We start from the raw sequence: 26,074 nt of genomic DNA on the forward strand, positions 1-26,074 counted from the left end.
CACGTCAGATCCGAGCCGCATCTGCAACCTATACCACAGCTCACACCAGATCCTTAACCCACTGAGCAAGGCCAGGGATCGAACCTGCAACCTCATGGTTCCTAGTCGGATTCGTTTCTGCTGTGCCACAATGGGAACGCCTTAATTCACTCTTGTTATGCCTGAGCTCTTGAGGGAGTTGCTGGGAGCGTCCGGAAACAACCCCAGCTGCCTCCGAGTGTATACAGAAGGAGCGCCGAGCACCAGCATTTTATGTCCAGAGTCCACTCAGTGCTCTCAGCGTGGGTCAGGCCCGTTCCCTCCGCCCACCTACTGTCTCACTTCATCTTCACACCAGCGCTGCAAAGGAGCTGTTGCTCTCCTTACTTTACATCTGAGGAAACCGAGGCCAGGAGAGGTTATGCATGTGGCTCAGGGTCACAGAGGTCCCCACATTTGCCATTTTGACCTTGTGGGCGGAAGGCTAAGGGTGATGGCCCTGACCACTGAGTTGTAGTTACTGCTGTGTTTTTTTTTTTTTTTTTTTTTTTTTTTTCGAAGGAGGGGGGTGCTGCTGTGTCCACAGCATTCGGAAATTCCCGGGCCAGGGACAGAACCTGCGCCACGGCAGTAACCCAGGGCAGAGCAGTGAAAACACTGGATCCTTAACCCACAGAGCCACCTATTGCTTCTACCACACTGCCTCACAGCCCGTGTTCAAGGGTGCAAGGATGACAGGGAGTGGAAAGGGCCAGGAAAGGGTGGCTTGGCCTGGGCTGAACATTTTTTTTTACCTCCAGGCTTAGAGTCAGACTCCTCCGTGGGTCAGGTCTGGGGGCATGAACTGGTCCTCGGGTTATCAGGTAACCTGTTTGGCCTCCCAGAACCAGGATATCAGCCATGTCTACAGCCAGCCATACATGGCATTATTGAAGAGCAAGGATGATGGAACACACACACACACACACACACACACACACACACACACACGAGCACATCCCTCCAAACAACGGCTTGGTGAAGACCAGCCACAGAGGCTCCAGAGTCGCTCCCAGTCAGGATCAAGTGGAAAGGTCCTGCGTGGGGCCTGGCGAGAGGCAGCGCGGCTGATTCCAAAACAGTCCCGGTAAGAACAAGCCCCAGGGAGTCCAATGCTCAGCTCCTGCCCTGTGTTTGCTCAGAGTTCTGGGCAGGAGCTTGGAGTGGGAGGGGAGAGGCTTTCAGCTGCTGTACGCCAGCCCCGGGCAATGCTCAGAGTCTGGGATTTGTCCGGGTTTTGCAATCCTGGAGGGCTTTGCTGCCTGCTGCAGACCCACGAGCTGCCAGGAAGCCCCAGAAGATGCTTGAGAAGAAAGAGGTGATAAACAGGCTCTGAACCCTTTTACCCACTGGCTCCATCCCAAACCAAAATGAGAAGTGAGTTGCCAGGGCGAGTGTGTGTGTGTGTGTGTGTGTGTGTGTGTGTGTGTGTGTGTGTGTGTGTGTGTGTGTGTGGTCTCAAGCTGTTGGAAAAGAAAAGCCCTGTTTTCGATGGGACTGTACCGTTTAGACCATTTAGAGTTACGGTCAAGTGAATACAGCAAAGTTAATCTCTGTAAGTTAGTTTCCCCAAACAGCTGGCCTGAGAAGCTGTAAAATCATAGCACCTCAGATTTTCTCACATGCTAGCATTCCTGGGAGCAAAGTAGGGTGTTTGTTTAGCTTGAGAATGTGTTTTCGGAGCAGGGAAGCTTTTCATCATCATTATCATCCTCACCTCATGTCATCAAGCTCCTCATCCTTTATTAAGGACAGTTGATAAACAAGCAATCTGCTGGAAGCTTCCAGATATTATCTGTCATTTTAATATCAACACTGCCTCGTTGCCATCCTTGACCTCATTTTACAGAGGACACAATTGATGCTCAGACTCTGTAAGTAATTTGTTCAAGATCACACTGCTGGTATTTACACCGAAGTCTTTCAGATGCCTAAATCCACGCTATTTCTACTGTACTCAGTGTGCAAATATTTATTAGGACTAATACAATGTCTCAAGCCAGATCAATATTCAGCAGCAGGATATGGGAATGAAGGCATTATCAATATATCTTTTTTTTTAATTTTCATTTTTTTGTCTTTTTAGGGCCACACCCACGGCATGTGGAGGTTCCCAGGCTAGGGGTCCAGCTAGAGCTGTAGCCTTGGTCTATACCACAGCCACAGCAACGTCAGATCCAAGCTGCATCTGTGACCTACACCACAGCTCCCAGCAATGCCCGATCCTTAACCCACTAAGCAGGGCCAGGGATTGAACCTGCATCCTCATGGATGCTAGTCTGGTTCATTTCCACTGAGCCATGATGGGAACGCCTGTATTGGGTTTTTATAGAGAACTTCGGGTGGGTGTGCTCTTACCCAAGCCAGAGATCCAGGAGCCAGGGGCTGGATTCCATTTCTGGTTCTCAATTACTTTTTCTGTTCTTCTCTTTGATGAAATAAATATGATGCTACTTGCCTTTACCCCAATTTTGTAAGACTTGGTGGATTCACGTCTGCAAGTTACTCTGATATCTTAGTCACAAAGTATTCACACATTTTGCTGGTTGTTTCGCTTGTTTCTTTCCTTTTCTTTCTTCCTTTTCTTTTCTTTTTTTGATCTTTTGTCTTTTTAGAGCCGCACCCGTTGCATATGGAGGTTCCCAGGTTAGGTAGGGGTCTAATCGGAGCTGTTGCTGCCAGCCTGAGCCAGAGCCCAGCAATGCCCAGATCCGAGCCATGTCTGCGATCTACACCACAGCTCACAGCAACACCAGATCCTTAACCCACTGGAAGAGGCTGGGGATCGAACCCGCAACCTCATGGTTTCTAGTCGGATTTGTTTCCGCTGTGCCACGAGAGGAACTCCTATTTTCTCTTTTTCCTTATTTATTTATTTATTTATTTATTTATTTATTTTGTCTTTTTGCTATTTCTTTGGGCCACTTCCGTGGCATATGGAGGTTTCCAGGCTAGGGGTCTAATCGGAGCTGTAGCCGCTGGCCTACGCCAGAGCCACAGCAACGCGGGATCCGAGCTGCATCTGCAACCTACACCACAGCTCACGGCAACGCCGGATCGTTAACCCACTGAGCAGGGGCAGGGATGGAACCAGCAACCTCATGGTTCCTAGTCGGATTCGTTAACCGCTGCGCCACGACGGGAACTCCTTTTTTTTGCTTTTTTTTTTTTAAGCTTCCTGTTGCATATGGAAGTTCCCAGGTGAGGGGTCGAATTGACTGAGCTGCAGCTGCCAGCCTACAGATCCGAGCCACATCTGCAACCTACACCAGGTCCTTAACCCACTAAGCGAGGCCAGGGATCAAACCTGCATCCTCATGGATACTAGTCGGGTTTGTAACCCTATGAGCCACAACAGGAACTCCTTAATTGAATATTTTAATTGAAGTATAGTTGTGTTAGTTTCAGGTGTAGTTGTTTGTTTAGATTCAAGTCAGACCACAATTACCTCACTTTTGTTTGAGCTGAAGTTTTTGGAGGGGGTAGTGAGAAGGCCAGATCTCTGACCTCAGGACATTGGCACTGTCAGCTCACCATCTGGAAAGCTCTTGGAGGCCTTCCTTCCATGAAGGGCTTGTTTCTAGGGAACCATCAGTGTCTAGGAGGTGGCATGTCCTAGTTTTGAAGGAAGAGGATCAACCCAAGAAAAATGTCCAAATATAACTCGCTCTTTCAGTATCACAGCTGAGTCTGGATTTTTTCTTTCTTTTTCTGTCTTTTTAGGGCTGTACCCATGCCAGATGGAAATTCCCAACTAGGGATCAAATTGGAACTGTAGCTGCTGGCCTGTACACAGCCACAGCAACGAGGGATCCGAGCCGCATCTGCAACCTACACCACAGCTCACAGCAACGCCCAATCCTTAACCCACTGAGCGAGGTCAGGGATCCAACCCACAACCTCATGGGTCCTAGTTGGGCTGATTACCACAGAGCCACAAGGGGAACTCCATAGCTAAGTCTGAATGCAAAAATTTCACTTCATATAACATAATGGGAATAAAACCGAGCACCTTACATACAACTGACATTTTAACAAAATATATCAAGTCAAATAAAAACCAAACACTGACAACACCAAATCCTTTCAGGACTTTTCTGGTAGCATCATGTGACTCAAACAAATTTTTAGAAACTCTGTTAAATTGCTGAATGTCTGACCATTCTCTGGGAGGACCTAGGCAAAAGTTGACAGGAAGACCTAGGCTCAAAACTTTTTAACATTAATCAGCACTGTTTTCATGAGGTTTATAATCAATCATTCTCATAACAATTCCACATCTTTTTATTTTTTATTTGTCTTTTTAGGGCCGCACCCGTGGCACATGGAGGTTCCCAGGCTAGGGCTCGAGTTGGAGCTGCAGCTGCCACAGCCACGGTGATGCCGTATCCTTAACCCACTGAGTGGAGCCAGGGATGGAACCCTCATCCTCATGGATACCAGTCTGGTTCATTAACCACTGAGCCACTTCGGGAGCTCCCCCGTATCTTTTTAAAATGAAGACTCTAGGGCACAGAGGAGGCAAGTAACTCAAACCAACTCATTCAATAAATACTTATTTGTTCAATACATTTGTTCGATAACTATCTCTTGGCTACGAAGTCTGGCTAACTATTCTAGGTATTGGAGGTGGAGCAGCAAACAAACGCATAGATTCCTGTGCCCAGGGGAGCTGGCTTTGAGTCAGAGGAAACACCCAAACCACAAATCTCCTGTTTAGCGAGACATCCTTACCTTCTGCAGCTCCAGGTGTGAAAAGTCACACCTCTAGGGCGGTGGTGGGGTCTTTGTGATGGGGGTTTGTTTCAGTCAATTGATTTTACACTGTGAGTTCCAGAGGAACAGCCATTGGCCGCTCTCTTGTTTCCCCTCCAACAGGAATGTCCGAGAGGGTGTTTGAGAAATACTGCCTCTTTTTTTAAGATTATGAAACTATTGGTCCCTTGCTAATTAAGACTTTTCCCAATAGAGCGAAAGTCCCAAGTCTGAATCAGAGTGACAGAGGCGGACTCAGAAGGGACCAATGTCGGAAGCTGAGCTCTCAGCCTGGATGCCTTGGTTCAGTCCTATGCGTTCTGCAGGTTGTTTCTCCCTGGATTTGTGCTGATTTGGTTTGAGCTGCACGCAGCGAAGGATGGGAAGCATGGGGATGCTCTCTCTAAGCATCTGGAGATGACTCTGCCTTTGATGTCAGCTCCCCAGGCTTGCTTCCCTCTTCCTGTGCCCAGCTCCTCAAAGAACGAGCTTATGTTCGTGCTTGTCAAATGTTGATGGGGTAAGTGAAAAGGTCCCAAGCCCAAGAGGCATGGTAGCTAGTTTGGGGTCTTAGACACTAAGGCCAGGGGTGTCCTGTCCCTGGGCCTCCCTATCTTCCTCCATAAAATGAGAAATCAAGTCCCCCGTAAGCAGACAGCTGTGGAGGCTTTCTACTCGAGGAATTCCCATTCACAACAATAGATGCAAACAGCCTCTAGCTTCCACTGTTCATCTGCCTCCTGGTGAATCCTATGGAAAACCCCAAGGCAATCACCTCTGACTTTCCACAGAATGCTGAGGGGCTGAAGGTTCAAGGTCAGGAAAGGGGAGGTTTTTATTAGCAGTAGTTTTTATTATCTATCAGTTACTGAACCCTTAGAATGTTTTGGACGTTGTGCTAAGTACTTTATAGATATTCTTTATTTTTTTTTCTTTTTAGGGCCACACCTGCGGCATATGGAAGTTCTCAGGCTAGGGGAGGAATTGGAGCTGCAGCTGCCAGCCTATGCCACAGCCATAGCAACATGGGATCCGAGCCACATCTGCAACTTATGCCACAACTTATGGCAGTGCTGGATCCTTAACCCACTGAGTGAGACCAGGAATTAAACCTGCATCCTCATGGATACTAATCAGGTTCTCAGCATGCTGAGCCACAAGTGGGAGCTCCATAGATTATTCTTCCCTGTTATTTCTATTATCCTTGCAAAAACACTCTAATTTGATCCTTTTATTTTCCTAATTTTGTAAACAAGAAAACCAAGGCTCAGAAAGATTAATTAACTTCAGCAGGTTTAGCAGATAGTAAGTGATGGAGGCACAGCACATGTGTGTGTGTGCGCGCGCATGTGTGCATGTGCACGCATGTGTATTTGTGCAGGTGTGTTCAGGTGCTGACATCTTGGTGTAAGAGTATCTCTTTTTCCTTTCATTAGTCTCAATTCTGCAGGAAGGTCTGTATGTCCCCCAGAGGATATGAGACTCTGGCAAAGATCCATGGCTGAAACAAAGCCCCTTCCGGCCTGACCTGCTGTCTGAGTCTGTTCAGGCTGCTATGACAAAATACCACGGATGGGGTGGCTTATCAACAACCAGCGTCTATGGCTCTCAGTTCTGGAGGATGGCAGTCTGAGATCAGGGTGCCAGCCGGGCAGCTTCCTGGGAGGTCTCCCTTCTAGGTCACAGACTTCTCATTGCATTCTCATGAGGTGGATGGGGCTTGGGAGTGCTGTGGGTTCTTAGAAGAAACCTGATCCTATTTATGACAGCTCCACCCTCGTGACCTAAGCACCTCTCAAAGGCTGCACCTTCTAATACCATTACCCTCAAGGCTTAGGATTTCAAAATATGGATTTTGAGGGGGGACCGATTCAGAATATTGCCCTACATAAGCCAAGCTGAGCCAAAGTATGAGAGTAACTAGATGCTTTATACGAAGGAAGGGCAAGCTAGAATCCTAACTGACTGACTTCTACCAGCACGAAGAAGCACCTTGGTGGTCAGAGGCATCAAAATGAGTCCCTAAGGGGAAACTGGGGTTGTTGAAACCTCTGAAAGCCTTTGGAGCCATTAACTCTGGTTGCTAAAATGCCTTTCCATAAATAAGCCAGTTTCACTCAACTCTTTAGTCTCAAGGTTGTATCCATTTTCGCCTCAGAGAAGAGAGTACATCAGGTGTCTACGAGTCTTTGATTTCAAATGAATTTGTCTTGCTTCCTGTTAGTACTAACAAAGCTGCCATTGATGGAAACCCAGAGCATTAAAACCCAGAGCACATCTCTTGGCCTGGGGAAATCAGTCAGATGACGATTGCCTTAAGAAACGGGCTCTGTGTTGGGACACACAGGCCAGGCTCCTTAGAGCACACCCAGGATGTCATTACAAACTACCCACCCCATCTCCTGTAGGCTCCTCTGCACAACTCACACGCACAAAATTGCCTCTGCTGGAGGATCTCTTGCCCTTTTTGGAGGTTTAGGTTCTTCTGCCAGCATTCAGTAGATGTTCTGTGCAAATCGTTCTACATGTAGATATGTTTTTTTGACGTGTTTGTGGGAGAAGGTGAGCGTGATGTCTCATTCCTCTGCCACCTTGCTCCTTCTCGCCTCTGCTGGTGGGACGTCCTTCCCCAGGCAATGGGTTTGCTATGCTCTTTTCACAGATGAAACACCCTAGGCCAAAGCACTGATGTACATGGCACAGTCTGGTGGCAGGGGACACCTCAGTAAAGAGCACTCAGTAACCTTAGTGGAGCTGCGCAGGCTATATTTTGTTGGGCGTGGGCCCAAGGCTGCACGTCAGCCCACTCGCTAATCATAATACCCGCATCCAGTGCCATTGGAGAGGCCCTCCAGGTCTATCCACTAATTGAAATCATTATGCACATGGGTTTTTAACATGCTGTTATTTACTCCTGCTGCTGGGTGTGCAAAACAACTGTGGTCTCATGTTTGCCTTGCCTTTGTTTCCCTGAGCCAAATGCAAGCCCCAATCAGCCTCTCGTGGATCTGAGTTTGAAGACAACTGAGAGCTTGCCTTCCCATTTCACAGATGAGGAGATGGAGGCCCAGAGACCTTGAGCACCCGGCCAAGGTCCCAGCGACATAATCTTAGACTCAATCCTAGAATCCAGCTATCATGACTCTTGGTCTTGGGATCTTTTCACTCCTTGCAGGCAACATCTGACACATGTGACAAGCACTCAAGCCAGTTCTTTGAGGAACTGAGAATTTGGAGACGAAAGGGAGTCTTGCCCTGAGGAGCCTGTGGCTGCAGGAAGCACTGGGTCCTAGCATCAAAGGGAGAGAGAGACACGTCTGCGAGCTCAGAGAGACTGTCCCCACGGTTCCCATCCTCCATTGAATGGCAGTTCCAACCAAATCAGCACAAATCCGGAATTCACTAAATAAAACCACCGGAAAACAAGGTCGAAGCGACCCAGGCCAAAAGAACCCATAAAACAAGCGCCTTCCTATCCATCCTGAGAGGCGAGCTGCAGAGTGGCCCCAAGTGACAACGGGGGACTCGCGGCTGGGCCTCATCCCCCACTCCAGCACCGCCTGGGATGAATCACACGACAGAGAACAACGGGGCTATTTCTTAAGAGTCATTTGTCAAGTTGACATCCGCGCCTCGAGTTATTTAGGGCTTTCTAAAGACGCTTCTTTCCCTCCCCGCCGCAGGAAGCACCTGCATGGCTGTCGAGCTGTGGGTTTGCTCAATGGCACTTTGATATCTCTTCAGGTCATCAATTACCCTGGTGTCCCCTCCCTGCAGGCACGGACTTTGGCCGGGACGAAGATAGGCAGGCTTAGAGAGGAGGATGGAGAGGAGGATGAAGTCGAAGAGGACGGCAAGCTCCTCCCTGCCCCGGGATCTGAGTCCAGACACCGTCTGGAGGTAGGCTTCTTGCTCATTTCTGTGGGAAATCCTCCAGGCAAGGACCATCTGAGTCCTTGGCTGGCTGGACTTGGAACTTAACTGTGTGGCTCCCATGAGACATCCTTCCCCAAGCAGAGTGATGCTCCCTGTCAACTACTTAGAGAAAAAGCAGGCCCGTCAGAGGAGTGAGACTTGAGCAAAATTCAGGTAAATGACTTCAGGGAGAGGGGAAATTGGAGAGGTATCAGAGGAGAAAAGGATCCATAATGAGAAGACTTGGTGAACAGACTTCTGAAAGCAGTTAGGGGAATTAGAGTTGTTGAGTCTAGGGAAGGCAAGGGTGAACTAAGAACCAGCTCTGATTACAGGGAAGATAATTGTGCAGAGATTAGTGGTCATTTCCACAGCAAGTTCAATGTGGGTTAGTGAGGCTGAGAGCGCTGCTGGAGGATTCTGTGCAGTGTGGGCCAGCCTGTCTGGTCTGTTGCATTGTTTTTATTCACAAGGTGGTGGGTCTCCTTCCGTTGGGATGTGCGTGAATGAAAACGACATCCTCCCAGCTGGGATGGTTTAGGGAGAGTCCTGATGGCACGTGGGTCTCTTCCCTTCAGTCCACACTGCCTGACAGCCCAGCTTGGCCTTGTGTCTGACTCAGTTTGGCAGACTCTTGGGTGATAACCAGACAGTCCCTCCCTGCCTCCTCCAACCCACTTTGCATACCGAGGTCCTGCTTATTTTCCTTAATTCATCTTGGGTTACAGCCGTGTCCTGCTCAAAAAAGGTTGCTACTTCATTAATTAATTAATTCATTCATTCAACAAACAGTGAGCATCTGTTATGTTGAGTCCCTATTATGTGCCTGATACTGTACTAAGATTTGTGCATATGTAGGGTTTCAAGAAAGTCACTCAGACTTCATGTCCTTGTCCCAGAATTTTTCAAGGCCTGGTTGTAACCTGCCATTCTGACTTGACACCCACTAGGAAACCTTCCCCGTCGACCAGCCAAGCCTGCTCACCATGGTGGCTCCCTCTCAGCCTTGCCACTTGCCATTACTGATGCACAGAATGTCCTTATCCAAAGCCCACCTCTCCTCCGAAGCTAAGACAAGTCTCCCCCCTGTTAGGTAGACTTCTGGGAACTACTTGGGTGTTGAGAATTGCAGCACCTCGGCCCCCATGCTGCTTACCGAGAACGACATATTTTCTGCCTGAGGGCAGACTGCAAACCAGGCAGCTTCTACGACCCACTGTGGAGATGACCCCAGAGAGCTGTGACCGCGCGGACCTTCTCTCCATATCCGAAGCGCTGCTGTGAGCAGGGAAGGTGGTGGTGGTGGGGGGTGTCCAGATGTGGGCAGATGCTTCCAGAGCATCGTAACACCATTAGGAAAAGGGCAAGTATATTGAATCTCTGCACTTGAAGGAAGAAAGGCTTTTGAGGTCGTTTAATAAAACCAGCTCATCTTCCAGATGTGGAAACTGGGGACCAGAGAAACTGATTTACCCAAAGCCACAAGGGGAAGTCAGAGCAGAGTCAAAATTAACCTGTCTCTACACTGCCCAGTATTTGGAATCCTAAAGAACCTACCATTTCAAGACACACACGGAAGAAATAGGAAATGCCTTTGTATCTTATGGCGGTAACAAAGAACTATACATTTAGTAGCTTAGACAACACGAGTTTATTATCTTTCAGTTCTGTAAGGCAACATAGGTCTAATGGGCTAAATTCCAAGTGTTTGTAGGACTTCAATTTTTTTTTTTTTTTTTGAAGGCTCCCAAAGGAGAATCTGTTTTCTTGCCTTTTCCAGTTTCTGCAGCTGCCTGCATTGCTTGGCTCATGGCCCCTTCCTCCATCTTCCAAGCCAGCCATGGTGCATGGAGTCCTTGCCCTGCATCACTCTCACCTCCTCTTCTGCCTCCTTCTTCTACTATTAAGGACCTTCTTCTACTATGGTTATAGTGGGGCCACTGGGATAATCTTCCTATCTTAAGACCAGCTAAAGAGCAACCGTAAAGCCTCTTAGCCTTATTCACATGTTCCCTGGATTATGAGGTGAACGAACATCTCTGGGAGGAGAGGATCATTATTCTGCCTACCCCAGGGAGTAGAGAAATGGGAGCAAAGGCCAACTCCTTCTCTTGCTTTCTTAATTTCTCTAATTCTCTGTGGCCAGAAAAATTAGTTTAAGAGATCCTAGATCTCTGAATTCAACCTCAAGCTTCTCTTCTGAGCCATGATCTGGTTAATTTGGTCAAGACACAAAGGAAAGGAAAAATGCCAAAATTTATAGAAAAGAAGCCTCCCAAATGTTGGATAAAATGGGATGCGGCCAATGGAGGACCTCACTAGTTTCTAAGGGCCTGAGAACTTCCAGGGTTCAAGGGTGCGGGCTTAATTTGCCAGAGGAGGGAGTTTACAAGAGAGATCTAGATGGAATCCCTGACTTCAAGGCCTACTGGTCATTAAAATCAGTAAGCCAGAGGAGGAAAAGGGAAGGAACGTCCTTCTGGTCAATTTTAGGATGGAATCAACCAATTTCAGGTCTGGACGGTTTCTCAGACTCCTGGCCTCTCAAGGGTTGAAATAAAAGGCCTTAGGAGGTTCTGTGTTTGAACTCACGCCTAATGTAAGGTCCACTGTAAGACCTTTGACGGTCCACTGTCCCCTGCTTTGTGAAGCCCTGGCCAGAGGTAGGAAATTGGCTAGATTCCCGTTGGTATCCTCTAGTTCTTGAAATCTATGATTTTCCATGAATCCCAAATTTTACCACTAGTTATCCCTTCTGAACGTTTCTCTGCCAGGATGGTAGGATGTAGACCGTTGGTCTATTTTCATATGGAGAGTTTGCGACCTCAGACTACATGCAGTATTTACCCTTCACTTATGGGACTGTGAGGATAAGGAGGAAGAGCCCAGGGTGGTCATCTTACCAGCATCAACCAGAAGCACCCTTCCCCCACCCCTCTTGGTAAGAGACCCTGTCTTCTGTTCACATGGGACACATGACCCAGGAGAGCCAATCATATGCTTCATCACTGCGGCTGGGCCAATCAGGAGCATTCTTCAGAGATTGTTCTCCAGTCCCTGGGGGACCTGGGAGAGGAAACTCCCTTCTGCTCAGATCTGTGAGCTGTGAGGAGGTGGGTTTTGCCCAGGGCCACGTCCCCACTCCTGGAGGAGCTGGTCTGGGAAAATGGCATCAGGCATGAGTGAAAAGGAGAGAGTGAGTATCCTGAGGGTGTATTTAGGTCTCTCAATCCAACCATACTTTTCTATGGTTGGGTTATGTGAACAAATACATTTCTTTATTTCTTTCATTTTTGCTTTCTTTCACTTATTTACTGTTTAATGGCTGCATCCATGGCATAGGAAAGTCCCCAGGCTGGGGACTGAACCCCAGACACAGCGGTGACCTACTGTGCCAGATTCTTTAACCCACTGTGCTGCTGGGCTGGGGATCGAACCCGCATCTCTGCAGTGACTCAAGCCACTGCGCCACTGGATTCTTAACCCACTGCGCCATGGTGGGAACTCCTAAATTTCTTTTTGAGGCTTAAACTAGCTCAAGATGTGGTTCTTCCATCTGCAACCCATGAGTCCTAAATAATTTAGGATGTTTCTCATTTTTCCTGTTTTCTAGAGACTCTGAAAAGTAAACTAAAGATCAGAAACTATTAGTCTCAGAGCCCAACCTGTCCATAATGGTCTGGGGAAGAATCAGTAGGAAGAAAGAGTGGATGGTCATGCAGGTTGAGAAATGAAGGTTCTTGTGTGAAGCCCAGTGAGATGGGATCCACGAGTGATTCCTGGGGTCCCATTCTCTCTGCCCCTTTTGGACCTCAGCTTGGCTGGAGTAAATCATGGCCCCAATCTCACATCCATTCTGGCCAAGCTCCAGGTCCCAAAGGGCCAAAGGGAGTGTTTTTCTACTTTGTGGACATGGTGCTGTTTGTTTGGTGTAAGTCAGAGGTATAGAGAGTACTCAATAGATTCCCTGATAACCCCAAGGCGAAGGGGTGGGAAGCGAGAAGAATAGAAGGTGAGGAGAGAGAAGCATGACTCCACTAATGAGATGCGGACTGAATCTCTCCTAGGAGTGTAAGGTTGTGCCAGTTTCAACTTGTCATGACAAAGCACCAAGCAGAAACCTTATTGTGAAGACAGACGCTGAGAGTTAGGTGTGTCTGTTGGAAGAAAAACGCACACCCAGGTGGGAACGGCAAGCAGCAAAGTAAATGGACAATTACTCACGAAGGCTGTTAAGGAAGGAACAAGGATGAATGGGCCCACATTTAAACTCGATGTTAAGTTAAAACATATGGGAGTTTTGTTTTTTTGTTTTTTAATATTCATTTAAAGCGTGGAACTGTCTATTCAAAGAGGCTGTGGTGTCTTTCTCCGAGGGAGGCTGTAGAGAATAGTTTAGACTGCCTTGTGGCTGCTTCACAGGCTTGATTACAGGTCTGCAGCTTGGCCCGTCACATCTGCTTTTCAGTATCACCGTGGGGGAGGGCAGTTGGTCCCTTTGGACTCTTAAACGTAATCTGTCTAAGACTTTTGCATTTTTTCTCCTGGCAGAGTTAGTTTCTCATGTTTGTTTTGTGAAGAAAGGGCTTTATATATATTATGTCTATCCATATAATTTTTTTTTCCACAGTAAACAGTTGAACAAAATGTACACAATGTTGTCCAAACTTCTTAAGTGTTCCCAGATTTGGAGATAGTGTTTATTTATGCAGCTTTCGGAAAGTCCGAATGGATCGGAAAGGTCAGAAGTTACCTCAACTTTTGACTCTGCTCTGCAGATCACACATGCTCTGTGCATTGTTTTATCTTCAAAACGGGAAAACGAGGAACCATTCTTTGGCCCTATCTTGCTCCCAGGGCTTTTCCCCTCCTGCAGACGGTGCCACCACCCGCGAGCTTGAAAACACCGCAGGAAACCATCCCGGTATTGTGAGCGGACTAATCGCCCCATACCACTCGCTTTTCCTTCCTGGACTGCGTCACGGGCTGTAGCCCTGTGGTTCCCACATTGTTTCTGTCATCATCCCAAGGAGTATAACTCTTGATGCTGAGCTTGGGCAGGACAGCCTGTCTCAGCGTGAGCTCTTATGTAAGTGGCTGTGGGGAGAGCTGGCAATAAACAAACATTTTTCCAGCCATTGTTTTCCCTGCAGTCTTGAAACAATCTCTCTCCGCCCCCCCCCGCCTCCCCCCCCCGGGCTGCTGCTGCTCTCCTGCTCCAGGAGGGCAGATTCCCAGCTTAGAAATGTCTTGCACTGAATTTCTGGATTCTAAAACCAGAACAAAGTGAGCCACAGTGTTCAAAGAAATTATTGAGCATGGGGATGTTTAGATGGGTTTCTCTGCAAGGGGATCTGAGATAGCATTTCAGGAAGCTTGTCCACTCATCTGTGCTGCTGGTAAGTTACATGGTCCTCCAGGGCCACGGATGGGGAAGCAGCAGATGATGGGAACTAGCCTGGGAATGGAGAAGTGATTTCACGGCTACCAAGTCCTGACTTCCAGTGTCTAAGTCAGACTCACTGCATGAAAAGAGTCCATACACGTGAGAGACATGGGTCTATCTGCAGAATCCATCCTCCCTTGGGACACTCCATCTTAGAAACTCAAAGAAGGGACAAGGTACAATAGCTGCCTTAAAACACTCTGCCTCAGGAGTTCCTATCGTGGCTCAGCGGTAATGAACCTGACTCGTTTCCATGAGGACAAGGGTTCGATCCCTGACCTTGCTCAATGGGTTAAGGATCTGGCGTTGCCAAGAGTTGTGGTGTAGTTTGCAGATGTGACTCGGGTCCTGCATTGCTGTGGCTGTGGTGTAGGCCAGCAGCTGCAGCTCAAATTCGACCCCTAGCCTGGGAATTCCATATGCCATAGGTACAGCCCTAAAAAGACAAAAACGGAACAAAACAAAACAAAAACAAAACAACCCACTCTGCCTCTAACTCCCAGTACTGAATTTAGTGGGAATCCCAGCCAAGGAGGCAGTTCCTGGGAGTCTCTTCTAGGGATTCTCAGACAGGCTCCTGGTTCACCTGGGGGGTGGGAGGGGCATGCCTGGGTCTCCTGCAGTTGGACATGACATCACCGGTGAGGCTACCTGCCTTTAGCTGCTTGTCTGGAGCAGTCATTCTCCCCGACCTCCTATCCCCTGCAATAGTCTCTGCTGGGAGGCCCCGCCAGAACGATTGTGCTTCCCAGCCGTGCCAGCTGCTCTGGGGGCACTCCCTGTGTTTAGAGCCAGGCTGATGTCTCTGTCTATGAGTAGCTCACATCATCTCACAATGAATTACCAAGTCCATTTGTCACCTGGTGTTGGGGGGTGGGTATCAGGGATGGGAGGCACACCCAGAGTCTCTTTCAGTTTTCCTTGAGTCTGCTGAGACCTGGGAGAGAACCTGTTCCCTGTAGCCTAGACATGCTACACACTTGAGAAGCCTCCCCTCCGCGCATTGTCAAGGCTGGGTCTGTGGCTCTATTCATCCCACCTCGATCACCATTGTCTCCATAACATCCACAGGACGAGGACAGGCTACTTGGAAAGGAAGTGGCTTACCCAAAGCCACTGGGCTCATCCTTGGTCACAGGGATGACCTAGATGGGCTAAGATGGGCTACAGAATTTTGCAGGGCCCAGTGCAAGATTAAAATGTGGAGTCCTTGGAGTTCCTGTCATGGCGCAGTGGTTAACGAATCTGACTGGGAACCATAAGGCTGTGGGTTCGGTCCCTGCCCTTGCTCATTGGGTTAACGATCAGGTGTTGCTGTGAGCTGTGGTGTAGGTTGCATACGTGGCTCGGATCCCGAGTTGCTGTGGCTCTGGCATAGGTCGGGGGCTACAGCTCCAATTATTAGACCCTAGCCTGGGAACCTCCATGTGCCATGGGAAGTGGCCCTAGAAAAGGCAAAAAGGCAAAAAAAAAAAAAAAAATAAATAAATAAATAAAATAAATTAAAAAAAAATAAAATGTGGAGTCCTTTTTACAAAAATTATTAAGAATTCAAGACGGTAACAGCCAAGGATTAAAACAGGCACGGCCCTATACAACTACACAGGTCCTGTACTCACAGAGGATACAAATACGCTGTTTAGCTTTAATTTGAAATCGCGAGTCTTATGAGTAGAGTAGCTGGAAGAGGTAAGTACTTAGAAGGCTATGTAAGAAAGTCTATGGCATTTTTAAGAAAGAAAGCGAGGGAGGGAGGAAGAAACAAAGAAAAAGAAAGCCTGTGACAGAGAGGCACCAGCCGGTACTCTAAGTGGAAAGCCTCTTGAAGACGCTAGAGTAACAGGCACCACCCTAAATACTTCCATATGTTAAATCCTTTGACAAACATATATACATACATACAATTTACATCCATTACATCATGAATCCTCACAACAACCATACCAAGCAGGTATTATTTCCCCCTGATTTACAAAGGAGGAAACGGAGGCACAACAGAATGTAAGAAAACACGGAGAGTTTGGTTCTCAGCTTTCAAATACAGAATGTTTTTCAAATCTACCTGGAGCCTGCCAGACCTGGAAGGGCCGAATCATTCTGAACGTGTGGATAATTGATTTTGATGCTGCAAAACACACTGATTCCTCTACAGTAAGAGGTGCTACCATTCCAGTAACTGAACTCTTCGGTTTCACGATCCAGGGCACCCCTTGGGTATTAAGGTCTCTGGGGTGACTGAAGTCAGAAACAGAAGGTTTCTCAGTGAGCTCGGAATCAAAGCAAAGCTAATTGCAAACTCTCAGGAGAGATGTGGACCAGACTATCGCAAAATCCAGGAAATCACTCTCCTTGCACTCAGTGCACTGCCTCCTGGTGGGTGGGGTGTCCCCGTCTGCTGAGCACAGGGTCTCTGTCACAGGCATGGAGTCACTCCCATCACTTCATGCCAGGCCAGTTACATTACAATCGAGGGGCTGGTCCCTTTCTTTACATTGTTGCATTCGGGTCTGGGATTTGATCCCAAACATCATGATCTCAGCAGTAGCTCATTTACAAACCAACTCTCTGAGGATGCCCAATCCACAGAAGGCCTGTTGATTTCTACCAGTTTCCATTTCCAAGGGAAAACTGATAATATGCTGGCCTCTATACGCTGCCTAAACTTAGCATTGAAGTAGCTCCGAAGAGAAGCAGAATGCTTTTTTTTTTTTTTTTTTTTTTTTGTCCACCCACGGCATGTGGAGGTTTCCAGGCTAGGGGTCTAATCAGAGCTCTAGCTGCCAGCCTACGCCACGGCTTCAGCAACAGCTGGATCCTTAACCCATTGAGCAAGGCCAGGGATTGAACCCGCAACCTCATGGTTCCTAGTCGGATTCGTTTTCGCTGCGCCATGACAGGAACTCCGAGAAGCAGAATGTTAACGTGTTAAAAGGTGGTAATGTTTGTTCCATCACGAGTGTAGGATCAAGATGCTAGGCTGGCCCCTTGAAGATAAATTAACTCCCTAAAAGCTCCTACCTGGGTGGCACTAAATAATTAAACAGCAAAACTACTCTTGGACAGGTTTCAAGTGGGACTGAGGAAGCAGTTGTAAAGTACATGAATTTTGCATCATCAGGGAATGAGTCTTTGTTTTGTCTTGTTTGTTTGTCTACCTCCACTTGCGAGCTGTCTTCTCCCTGCCAAAAGTCAGGATGATTCATAAAACCATCTTCTGATGTACAGAGAAACCGCTGGAGGTGATTGTGAAGGGCCGCTTCTGGGAGCCAATTTAGAGCAGCATGATTGGATTAGAACGATGATGATGATAATAATGGTGATGATGATAGCTACCACTGAAAACATTTGTCCTAGTAGATGGCAAGAATTGGGCTAACTGAATGAAAACAATTATTTTCTGTTTGAGATTTCTGTATGAGATTATTTCATCTTAGGGAAAGAAAATGGATTTGGGGCCAGCAGTTGCAGTAGAGACCAAGGTGATGATTCTAAAATTCTGAACTAAAAGAATTAAGAATGGGCGGCTCTTGGAATCTTGTCTTAGATGGAAGGGATGGTGCCAGGCAGACCAGTAGAGGCTGGATGCTGGTGGGGCATGTGGGGAAGGACCAGAGACCATAACCAGCCAAGGGATGAAGATGGAAGAGGGTCCTGAAAGGACCCTGGGGCAGAAAAAGAACCAGGGCAGCTATTTCTCAGGGACAGGTCCACCCAGCTAAAGTTCTCTTGAGGTCTGCTTCTGAGAAAGGTTTGAAAAGACCACCAGAACCATCTAGTCTTTAGTTAGGTGTGACGACTAATTGTAACGGATTATACATGTATTCACTTATGCTCGGGTTGACTGCATGTAGATTGGCAGGTGTCATTCCATGCTGTGGATTTTGCCCTTCCTTCTCCACCTCTCTGCTGCATTAGAAACTCCTTCCCCAGGAGTGAGGAGCAGAAGCCAGTGACCAGCATATACTCACTTAGCCTTTGCCTTCTCTCCAGAAGGTGGTTTAATCATATCCATTTGCAAAGGAGGGAATGGTGGCTTGGAGGTATTCAGTCATTTTCACAGCTAGGTACTTCCCAGGTGAGGGGTTCAGATCTGGGTCTCAGATCTCTCTGGCTCTTTCCCGTCCAGTGGGGAATCACGTAAACAGCAATCCTCAGGCAGGAGCAGTCCACCAGGCTTATTCCTGTCTTCAGGGTGCCTCCTGCTGCTCGGTCTACAGCTGCCCCCTGGGGCCTAATCTCCGGTCTCCTTTAGCTCATTGCTTTGCCTCCTCAGGTGTGCTAACCAAGAAAAGCAAAAACATGACTGATTTTCTTATCTTTTTTCTTTTTTTCGCTTTTTAGGGCCACATCCACAGCACATGGGGGTCAAATCGAAGCTGCAGCTGCACAGTCACAGCAATGCAGGTTCCAAGTAGCATCTGCAAACTACACCATAGCTCATGGCAACGCCGGATCCTCAACCCACTAAGTGAGGCCAGGGATGGAACCCGCATCCTCATAGATAGTAGTCGGATTCGTTTCCACTGCGTCACAATGGGGAACTCCTTCTTACCTACTTTTTTAACATTCAAATCAGCTCTTCGAAAGCAAAGGCAAGACAATAATAGTATTAGTAGCTTACAGTTAAAGCGAGGAATCAAACAGCACTTCTATAGCATCTATTATGTGGCAGGTACTGTTACTGGTATGTTCTTTGAATTGTATGTCGTCGTGAAGCCATGTGTGTTGGAGGGGGCAGGGCAAAGGATGCCAGAATCTTTCTTCTCTCCTGCTCCTGACTTTGAACTTCTCAGAATTAATTTTAGCAGGGCCAGACCTAAGTGGAATCTGACTCTTACTTGTGGCTTCAAAAATAGTCCCACTCTAAAGGCTGCCTTTTTGGCAAAGGGAGGAGCCAGACAGGACAAAGGGGTGTGAGGCCTGACCTCTCCGGGGGTGTTTCTCAGAATCTGTGCTTCCTCCTCTCCTTCCTCTTTTTTTCTTTTTGATGAATGCCCCATGTGCTAATAACCTTGAACGCCAAAACCCTCCCCCTCCTCTGGCTCCAGGGCACCAGTTCCCTGGGATCCTAGTACACTCTGCCTTCCTGCTCCACCTCCTGGGGCCCACAGAGCCCTGAGAGACACACGTGTGCCGTCAGGGGGAGAATTTGGCCCCCAGGGTCCAAAGACACTCAAAACCAAGCTCTGCACAGTAATTCCCCTCATAAATCTTGGCTTTAACTACAAATTATTTAGACTATCCAGTTTCACTTCCTTCTCCTGACCCATCAGATTCAAAGGATTTCAGACTTAAGGGAAACATGGGGTCTGAATTAAGCCAAGTCATTAACTTGATCATCTTTAATTAAGTCTCTTGTTTCACCGGGGAAGCCCTGGAGGGGGGAGATGTGGGGGCAGGGGTACAAGGATATCTACATATAGAAAGGATTTTCGAAGCCAAACTTGCTCTATTTTGTAACATTGAAGATGGTACGGCTAGCCCACCTCACTGTGACACAATTGCCCTTAGTACCTGTACCCAGTGGTACACCTCCAGAAATTTGAAACAGGAAATAAACAAGATTCCAGGGGCTCAGGCAAGACCATAATGACAGCCTAGGAGAGCAGCTACAGCCCCTTTCTGTGATGAGGCCTCTGTCCCTCCCCTGGGGTCGAGGATGCTATTTGATCCGTACAGCTTTTCTTCTCCCCACTGCAAGTACCTGCTTGCCAGCTTCCCCAGTGCAGCACACAAACAATAAACGACAAAGGACACTGGCAGCAGCTTTCAAGGCAGGCCTGAGGCAGGGATTTCCCAGAATTTGTTATGAGAGGCAACCTGTGTTTCCCATCAGGTTGGGAGGGGCCAGGAACCAGGTGGAACGGCCATGAGTCAGGCCTAGAGAATGTCAGTTTCAACACCCACTCTGCAAGAGCCTGTTTCATTATATCTGCTACCTGCAAGGAAAAGGTCACCCACTCTAGTAAATGATTAATTGCTGGCTGCTTCACAAATTATTTCGACTCTAATTCTTTGACATTTCTGGTTAATTTTTGTAGGAAAACCAGGACGTGCTTCATTTCGTTTTATGGGCTGGTAACCGCAGTCGATGGTCAGTTGGTGAGCTGGTTCCATTCGATGGATCCTGTGCAAACACCTGTGTGTCGGATTGAGGGTGGGAGTGGGGGGCATGGGCCTCAATTTGTAGTTCAAATTCTGGTCTAAGTTGTCTCATCCAAGTTGAAGGTTCACAGAATGGCTGGAAACCAGTTGAACAAGCACGGTGGTCTGAGCAGGGCAGGAAGAATAGGTGATGCAGGTGTCTAGAGAGAATTCAAGCCACACGGGGATCATACTTGGGGCCCTCCGGCTCCCAAATCCCTGTCCTCAGCCCTTGGGAGGATGGACCTAGGAAGATTGGGGGTCCCTTTTGGGACCTGTCAGCACTCTCTGTGAGAAGACACCGTGGTCAAAGGTCACGTTGAGCCCCTGTCCGCTTGCTGGCTGGCCTGGTCTGGGCAATGGCAAAGGGGCAAGAAGAGAGCCGTGGAATTGGATCTCTCACTCCTCATCACATTTACTTCCCTCGAAAGCATAACTGCCAAGCGTCTAACTTATTGGAGAGTATTTTTAGGAGGGATGAAGGGGGTGGGGAACTGGCAGACAGAGGGAGGGTCAGTTATGTTCTCAGCATGGCCTCACCTCTTTTCCTACCTTTTTTCAATGTGGGACTCATTTGATGTCTGGTGTGAGCTCTGGAATAAGCAGAACCACACCCTCTGGACCTGTACCTCAGAGCCCACCTGATTTCCTGAAGCTTGGTGACTGTGGGGGCCTCACTTAAGAAAGCTGCATGTTTTAGAGTTCCCATCGTGGCACAGCAGAAATGAATTGGATGAGGAACCGGGAGGTTGCAGGTTCGATCCCTGGCCTTGCTCAGTGGGTTAAGGATATGGCGTTGCCTGAGCTGTGGTGCAGGTCGCAGACACGGCTTGAATCGGGCATGGCTGTGGCTGTGATGTAGGCCAGCAGCTGTAGCTCTGATTGGACCCCTAGCCTGGGAACCTCCATATGTTGCGGGCCTAAGAAGCAAAAAATAGATAAATAAATGAAAGTTGCATGTTTTTTTTCAGAATTAGGACAGAAAGAAGAATAAACGACAAGTTTAAAAATCCTGACGAATAGGACAAACATTCAGAAAAATCCCGTACTGCTGCTAGGAACGAATGCCCGGCACACCGCTACGATACTGTGTTTCCCACATTTTTTTGGCTACATACTCTTGGATCCTCTTTTCGCACGACAATACTTTTGTAGAAGAACAACAGAGGGATAAGTCAGTGTTTCCTCTATCAGGGTTGATCAAAAACACTTTTGAAATTTTTAAATTAAATAGTTGGAATGTATAAACTGTCGACTCACAGAGGGACACATGGGCTATTTATAGGTACATCTAGAAGTTTATGCTCTACAGACACAGGGACAGCTTCCTTTTTGATGAGGCGTCCGTGAGAATTGAAATATCTGCTTACAGTTTTACGTGTTTGAGGATTGGAGGTTTTCCCACAGACCAGCTTCTGCCTCCAAGATCTCAAACCTCAGGGATCCTTCGTTTTCCACATGGTCCCAGGCCACACGCTGCATGGCGCCTCTGTATCGTGGTATCACACGTGGCTGTGTGCCTTTGGAGCACCCTGATGGAGGAGCTGGCACCGTAGGTTCTGGGAGTATTTCTAGAAGAAAATTCCTTCTCCGCAATAAATAGCAATAGCTTAACCATTATACACCGAGGTGACTGTGAATTGTATAAACATGGCCCATTAAACCCAAACCAAATGTATCTCCAGCTCACCTTCACCTCAGCCAAATGCCCACACATCACGGCCACCCCAACCCAACCCACACAAGAGAGAGTTGGTGAAGGGGGAGCCGGAGCATAAGAGATAGTGTTAACTGACTGAAGTTAAAATGTTTTACTTTGGCAATTTTTATGGAACTCCTGTGACTGTGGGTCCTGTGGTTTCATTAACATCGCAGTCAGTCTGCTTCTGCTTGTGGGCATTTTAAAGCCAAGTTCAGTGCTCAATAGATAGCTCTTAACTGAAGAAAAGGAGAAATTAATCTGGAAAAGAAAGTGAAGAGTGATGAAAGAGGACATCAACGGTGAGGCTGCTGGCAGCCATGCATGTCCCCAGCAGCATCTCAGCCTGACACGGGTCCGGGGAAGCAGCCAGGTGGCCGGTCTGGAATGGTCCAAAACCTTCAAGGGATGCTCTAGGTGGGGGATCTGGTTTTTGGAGCATGACTTTTTCCAAATGCACAGAATAGTCTCAGCTGTTAGTGAAGGTGAGAATATAGCTTGAATATGCCAGAGAAAAAGGGAATAAAGGTAAGGAAGGAAGTGGGGAGGGAAGGACAAAAAAAAAAAAAAAAAAAAAAGACAAAAGATTTTCCTCCTGCAGTTCCCATCATGACTCAGCAGTAAGGAATCCGACTAGTATGCAGGAGGATGTTGGTTCAATCCCTGGCCTTGCTCAGTGGGCTAAGGATCTGGCATTGCCATGAACTGCGGTGTAGGTCACAGATGTGGCTTGGATCCCTCATTGCTGTGGCTGTGGTGTAGGTTGGCAGCCGTAGCTCCAATTGGATCCCTAGCCTGGGAAATTACATATGTCACAGGTGGGGTCCTAAAAAAAAAAAAAAAAATTTTCCTCCCAAATCTTCTGACTCGCCCTAGCAATGGCAGTTCTGTGTGTAGCTTGGAAGGAGAGCCTATCAGAGAGGTTACTTGTGGGTGCAAAAAGTTTCTGAAGAGACCCACCAATGAAAATGGTCTGCTGGCCCTGGAGAGAATAATTTGCTAAATCTGAGGATTTCCTTGTCTGTGTTTCTAAAAAACCTTTGCGGTTAACTCCTTTTTTTTTTTTTTTTTTTTCTGGATAAGAAAACTGCTTTCTGGGGGAAGGAATGTGATCTGTGAGACCCATTTGTCAAACTAATGAAATCCATCGCAGAGCTGGAGCAAAACCTCATATTCTCCATCTCCTACTCTCCTAGGGCTCTGGTATTCTCCTGTTCATTCATTGGTTCAATGACTGTACATTGACTATATGCTGATAGTTGCTACATGCTGGGTACTCTTCTAGAACTGGGGATACAGTGGAGAGCAAGACTGGTAAAGCCTCTGCCCTCCTGGAGCTTCTATTCCAGTTGGGGGAAAATGCAAATATAAGTCAATGAACAATCTATATCAGCTCCTGTAGTAATAAGTCCTGGAGGAAATGAAGCAGGAGGATGAGATACGGGTTTAGAGAGCAGAGTGCATGTCGGGGAGAGAAGGGCAGTTTCAGGGAGATGCTCACTTTTGAAGAGATGACACCTGAGGCTGGAATGGTGAGAAGGAGACAGGTATGCATGCGTCTGTGAAGAGGGCTCTAAAGAGAAAGAGAACACCAATCATGAAGACCCCAAGACTAAGAGGAGCTGGCACCTTAGAGGCACAGAAGGTAGTTTAGTGTGTCTGTTATGAAGAGGTAGAGAAAGGCAGCTGATGATATTAGAGAGGAATTAGATGGTGAAGGGTTTTGTAGCCTATAGCGGGGATCATAGATGTGGATAAATAGCTGATCCATTCAGACAGACAGACTCCCACTTTACAATCCATCCCATGAGCCTAGAAGGGAATGTAGAAAATGCCTCTGGCAGCTGTAAAGGCCACCAAACCAGGGCTCAGAACAGGCTCAGGGAACAATGAGAGTGAAGACAGGGGTCTGAAGACCCCAGAGGAACAATGGTGGGGGAGCAAATGGGTTTCCTGTGACTCTCACTAGGGCATGGTTCAAGGTACCCAAGGGAGTGAGCTGGCACCAGATGTGCAGAAATAATCTTCTTCATAGGTTAAAAAAAAAAAACCGCTTCAGGTACATAGGCTATATGGGATTAGAGAGGCAGCAGAGAGGGCAATTAAAAGATCTTTATGGAGTTCCCACCGTGGCTCAGCTGTTAAGGAACCCAACTATATCCATGAGGACACAGGTTTGCTCCCTGGCCTTGCTCAGTGGGTTAAGGATCTGGTGTTGCCATGAGCTGTGGTGTAGGTCACAGACGCAATTCAGATGTGGTGTTTTGGTGGCTGTGGTGTAGGCCAGCAGCTATAGCTCTGATTGGACCCCTAGCCTGGGAACCTCCATATGCTGCAGGTGCGACCCTAAAAAGACAAAAAAAAAAAAAAGATTTTTGTGGTAGTTCAGGCCTATGGCAAGGTTACTGAGTCCAAGTTTGTCTGGTCGCTGCACAACAGGCTAATAAAAGGATGAGTCGTTGGGGCAAGGAATGCAAACTTTGTTGGGAAAGCCAGAGACCAAGAAGATGGTGAACTAGTGTTCCCAAAGAACCATCCCTCCTGAATTAGAATTCCGGCTTCTTTTATACTAAAAGGGGAAGGGGTGTGGCTGGTGGTTGCAAATTTCTTGGTGTCAGAATCCTTTGTTCTTGCAACTGTACACTAGGTCTGGCCACAATGTTCCTATAAACCTCCAACAAGACAAATATTATTCTCTGCCTGCAACATTTTATCTCTGTATGAATGCGAAAGTATTATACCTTCAAGGTCAGAGTCTAGAGAATGAGCTGTCTGTGTATTTCAGGCTACAGGCAACATTCTTTTTTATCAAAGGTGCAGGGCAGCCTGACTAAGCACAGGCAGCTGAGTAAAAGGGTTAGAACTGAAGGAAGAGATTCCATATAGAATCAGGTTTGTTCTTTTTTGTCACAGTAATAGTTGTAGGCACAGATCTTGGAGGTAGAGCTGAGATTTGTTAAACAACTGGATGAGGATATAGGACACTGAGGAGGAGAAGGAGGAGGAGGAGGAGGGTGTCATCAATTGCTGAAAAAGGAAAGATGAAAGAGAGAATTTTAGTGGGAAAATATGGCTGTATGTGTCGGTGATACCTAATGATACACTGACTGGGACACTGAACAGAAAACCTAGAGCCCAAGGAGAAGGTAGGGGCTGGATTTATATGTTATCGGTTGTATTAGCTCCTACTGATTCTTCAACAATGTTATGAGAAGCCAGGCAAACTATATTTCAAATCTTGCCAGTGCCACCTGTGACAAGTTGACAGTTGTTCATCAAAAATGAGCAAAGAAGAGTTGTTGTTGGAAACAACTGCCCACCAGGACTCATTTCTTTGTCCCTCTCACATTTGGGTGACTAGTGTTCCCAGATCAAGGCATTTATAGAGTAGTTGTACCTTGTTGATTTTTTCCCTTCCCTGTTTAGCTGGTTGGATGCAGAAGGTAATGTTTCTCTTGGGTAGTATTTCTCAACTTTGGCACTACTGACACTTTGGGCCAGGAAATTCTTTATTGTAGGATTTGTCCTGTGCATTGTAGGATGTTTAGCAGTATTCCTGGCCTCTACCTACTAGATGCCAGTAGTATGCCCTCCGTAGTGACAACCAAAAATATCTCCATGGGAGTTCCTGTCATGGCAAGGCAGAAATGAATGTGACTAGGAACCATGAAGCTGCAGATTTGATCCCTGATCTCGCTCAGTGTTTAAGGATCTGGCGTTGCTGTGACTGTGGTGTAGTCTGGCAGTGGTAGCTCTGATTAGACCCCTAGCCTGGGAACCTCTATATGCCATGGGTGCAGCCCTTAAAAGCAAAAAAAAAAAAAAAAAAAAAAAAGAAAGCAACAACAACAAAAAAGAAAATCTCCATGGGTGAAAGACCTGAATAGACATTTCTTCAACGAAGATATAGAGATGGCCAACGAGCACATGAAAAAATGCTCAACTTCACTAATTATTAGAGAAATGCAAATCAAAACTATGATGAGGTACCTCACACCTGTCAGAATGGCCATCATTAACAAATCAACAAATAACAAATGCTAGAGAGGGTGTGGATAAAGGGGTACCCTCCTATACTGTTCCTGGGAATGTAAATT

General features: G+C 47.2%; 2 long non-coding RNA genes across 4 annotated transcripts in view; one reads left to right on the plus strand and one right to left on the minus strand.

Annotated features, from left to right (window-relative positions):
* Positions 1-26,074, minus strand: part of LOC102167197 (uncharacterized) — a 153,034-nt gene that overhangs the window by 44,027 nt on the left and 82,933 nt on the right. The window lies entirely within an intron of this gene.
* LOC106504680 (uncharacterized) lies at positions 974-13,826 on the plus strand. Its single transcript, XR_001298343.3, has 3 exons — positions 974-1,105; positions 8,551-8,673; positions 9,782-13,826. It is a non-coding gene; the product is annotated as an uncharacterized LOC106504680 (long non-coding RNA).

This window comes from Sus scrofa, chromosome 11 (genome assembly GCF_054392235.1).
Source record: "Sus scrofa isolate SSC_HxYL_T2T_F1_AM1 chromosome 11, Sscrofa_HxYL_maternal_Yorkshire_Landrace_v2.0, whole genome shotgun sequence".
NCBI classification, from domain to species: Eukaryota; Metazoa; Chordata; class Mammalia; order Artiodactyla; family Suidae; genus Sus; species Sus scrofa.